At 36.5% G+C, this 3777-nt stretch overlaps 1 protein-coding gene across 1 annotated transcript in view; it reads left to right on the forward strand.

Moving 5' to 3' along the window:
- The window catches only part of LOC108575027 (alpha-tocopherol transfer protein-like), a 12149-nt gene continuing 8372 nt past the window's right edge, over positions 1 to 3777 (forward strand). Inside the window, exon 1 of the mRNA XM_017937723.1 lies at positions 1 to 141. The gene's annotated coding sequence lies outside the window, so the exon portion shown is untranslated. The remainder of the gene's footprint in view (positions 142 to 3777) is intronic.

Below are 3777 nucleotides of genomic sequence, written 5' to 3' on the forward strand. Positions count from 1 at the left end.
CCACCTCTTCGGTTCGTCGCACGAGTTTCTTGCATTTCTCTTTCCGTGACCGGTCGTGGCTGCTCGTCGTCGTCGAACGTTCTTCCCCGATCTCTTTACGCCACTGTCTTCAGGATCGACGTATCGTCGCTATCGATCAAGGTGAGTCGATAAAGTTAACAATTTTCGTAGCTCCTCCGGTGGACCAGGTTCAAGTTGTACTTGTCGTTTAGTTAAGGAAGAAGTTAGTAAGAGATGATTTTGGTAATGCTCGATTATCCTCGAGTTCGTTGATCTTCCTGAGATTCTGATCGCTATCGAACGATCGCCGGTCTTTGGAGATTTCGTGGTCGTTGTGGATACTGGATACTGTTTTACCGTTCAGTGATAAATCGTTTCTTTTGGGATTTGGTGATTGTCCTTGGAAGGAATTTTAGTTGATAACGAGAAGAAAGGTTTCGCGATTGAAAAGAGTAATGTTGAATGATTGCTGAATGAAGGCGAAATAACTGACAGTGAAAGGACGTTGGTTCTTGGATTCTGGAGTTTTTGGTCGTTTTTCTTGGGCAAGGTAAAAAGCGGTATCGACAGTATCCATGAGATTACACTTTCTTGGAGTGAGTGTTGTAACTCCATTGAAGTTTGGAACTTAAAAGTAAGTGAAATTTGAGAGGGCCGGGGTAAAAAGGGGCTTCGGACTTTTGTGGAACTGCTGGTAGCTGAAATGAGGAACTAGTGGAATTAGAAAGTGTTTTCAACTTTTTTCGAGAGCTGATTTCAATTTTCTTCCGAGGTGAATTACAACTGAAACTAGAAACTCTTCGAATTTTAAAGTAATTCTTCTCTTTGAAGAAACTACTTTTTCAATTTCTCCTCCAATTAGGAACAAGCGAAATTGGGAGTGTTTAAAAATTAGAAAGAAATTCAATTTCCAAATAATTTGGTCGATTAAAGTTACGAGAAATATTTTCAACAAAATATTCGATTCAACCTCTTTCGCGTAATTAACCGCGCTTTAAATCCGAAATGATTGAAGTTAAAAAATAATTCCAATTTTCTAAGAGACTTTCGCGATCTAAGAGCGAAAGCAGCTCGAAACCGAAAAAAAAGCAATTTCAATCTCCCCTTTACAAAATCGCTTCGACTAGAAAGCAAGCGAGTAGTCTCTTCGTGAAAGTGGTGCTTACATTTTCAATAATTTTGCGATAATCGCGATTCCCGTTTACGCAGCAACAACTTCCACGTTTTGAAATAACGCTTTGAACTTTCCTTTTGATCTCCGCGACGCGACGACGCCGTTTCGTTCAACAAAATTGATTGCACCACCGCGGTTCTCTCCGTTGCAACCTAACCTGTATCTGAAACATGGGTTCTGTTACCGTTTTCAGCCAGCAAAAGCAGCGTGTCGCTAAATTACGTAAGAATTTGTACGTAAACTTCGTTTGAGGTAAACATCATTGGTAAAAACAGAACAATGACAATGTTGAGGTCGCTTATTTTTCTCATCTGGCTCGGCCATCCAGTTCCTATAGTTCAAGTTTATTTCAGTCATCATCGCCTCCAGGGCAAATTATGCGTCTGTAATTGCGTTTTCTTGCGGTACTCTTCGTCTGGCGATTCAATGGATTTTTTTGATCTATAGAAGGAACGAGCGAAAGATTTTTTTGGAAAAATCAGTGTAATAGGTCAGTTTGGTAAAGTTAGCGTGAAGCACAGAGTAGAGGCAGCGTGGTTTTGAGAAACAATAACGTAGAATTATGTGGAATTATATTAAGCGTTGCTGTACAGATTTATTGGCTGTTAAATGCATTTTATTTGAAATTACCTGTCTACTCTCGATTATGGAAATCACGAAATCCTATCAAATTGTTATGTACAGAATGTCCCAATTTTTTCTGATCAAATTTTGTCAGCATGTTCTATGGTTACAGTTTTCTTCTTCTTCTTTTAAGGTCTAGCTTTCTTCTTCTTCTTTCGAGTACTATAGTTAATATTTCTGATTGGAATTTTTCGATAGTAACATTCGTTAATGTTCACCAACTTTCTTCTTCGTTTCTTCCTTCACTTGGTTCCCATTTCTCGTTGAAGTTTTTCAATAGCTATCACTGATTTTCGGTTACTTTCTTCTTCCTTTCTTAGGTAACATACCTCTCTTATCGAATAAAATTTTTACTAATTTTCAACAATTTTTATACCACTCCTGTTTAATCTTCATCAGTTTTCTCCAATTTTCTTCCTCTTTTCCTAAAGCAATACGTATGACTGAGACGACTGAGCAGAGTGTCTCGTGTTTCTCGTTGCTTAGTTGAATTTCTGTAACTAATGGAGAAATTTCGGTGAAATGGAGATCGAATTCACGGTCGATTCAGCAAGTTCCAATGGTGTATGACCATTCGTCTGATTACTGTGTCACGTCCACAAGTCGCCTTTCCATCGCGTTGCCCAATTTAAGGTTCTATCAAGGACGCTATTTGGCAATATGTTTCATTTTTGTGGTACACGAGCAGCGTGACTCTTTCTCCGCGAGAAAAACGAACGCGATCTTTGATTCTCTCTGACACTGTTAGATTCATCAACGACGATGACCAATGACTAGCTTTAATCCACCGTGACTCGTATTTTTGGACCTTTTCATAAAAGACGAATGCCGTACATTTACTCGGTCATCGATTGAGTTCGTTGATATATTTCATGCTACGAGAAGTCGAAAAAATTTTGCAGAATTTAAAAGAAAAATTGACAAATTATATTTAGACATTTAATTTCGAAGAAATAATGGTGGTGTTGAATTTCTCACACTTTCGTCTTCCTTTGTGACCATTTTGCTGAATAGAAGAATTTTTAGATTTCTTCTTTTTTTTTTGAGAATTCTACTTTTTGTGATTATTCTGTAACGATAGGAGAGCAAGATGTCAGTTTCGAAAGAAAAATTTCATAAAAAGGAATTCTACAAACGTGATTTTCGCAAAGGCATATTTTAAGCGTCCTTTCGTTAAGGAAAAAAGTGCCTACTCATTAGGCGGCTGTGTTGACTGAACTTTCCGGCGAACGTGGAATTTTGCGCGGAAATATTGTCGCGAGTCAGTGATTTGGACGACAGTAATTAAGTGTAAAAAATAGACACGCAATTGTTACTCTCTAAATCTGTAGATGTAAATATTTATGTACACTAAGTTGTACAAATTACAATATTTATTAGATTTTTCAATTATCTTCTTCGTTGAGGAATTTTCGTTATAAGATCATTTAGAAATTTTATTGCGATTTTTGCAAAAAGAAGGATTTAGTAAATTAACGATTCTATTGAAATATCAAGAATTTTGTTAAACGATTTCAAAAAGCAATTAACGTTTACAACAGTGAATATTACAGAACCAAGGAAAAATGAAGAAAAGTAAAATCCTTTCTATGTTATCCTTCATTTTAAAAATAGTATTTCAATTGTAAACTGATTAATCCTTGACTTCCTAACTAATTATACAGCGGCTAGTTTTCAATGCAAATCTCGTAAACAAATACACTTTTTGTTCTTCTGTGCTTCTGCGGAGAATGTTTAACCTTCATCACAGTTGAAGTTTCATTGAACGTCTGACATTGAATTCGTGTGACGTGACGAAGAAATGGACTTGCAAGGTATTCTTATTCATGTCATTGTTCATCGCCACGTTTGCGACTAAAAATAGTCTCTTTGTAGTAATTCATTCATTAGGAAACATTACTTTCTCCGTTTTTCCTTCAGTTTCTTCTTATTTATTTAATAAGTATATTATCTATTTCGTTTATTTTGCACTTTACCGA

Source organism: Habropoda laboriosa, unplaced genomic scaffold (assembly GCF_001263275.1).
Source record: "Habropoda laboriosa isolate 0110345459 unplaced genomic scaffold, ASM126327v1 scaffold204, whole genome shotgun sequence".
NCBI classification, from domain to species: Eukaryota; Metazoa; Arthropoda; class Insecta; order Hymenoptera; family Apidae; genus Habropoda; species Habropoda laboriosa.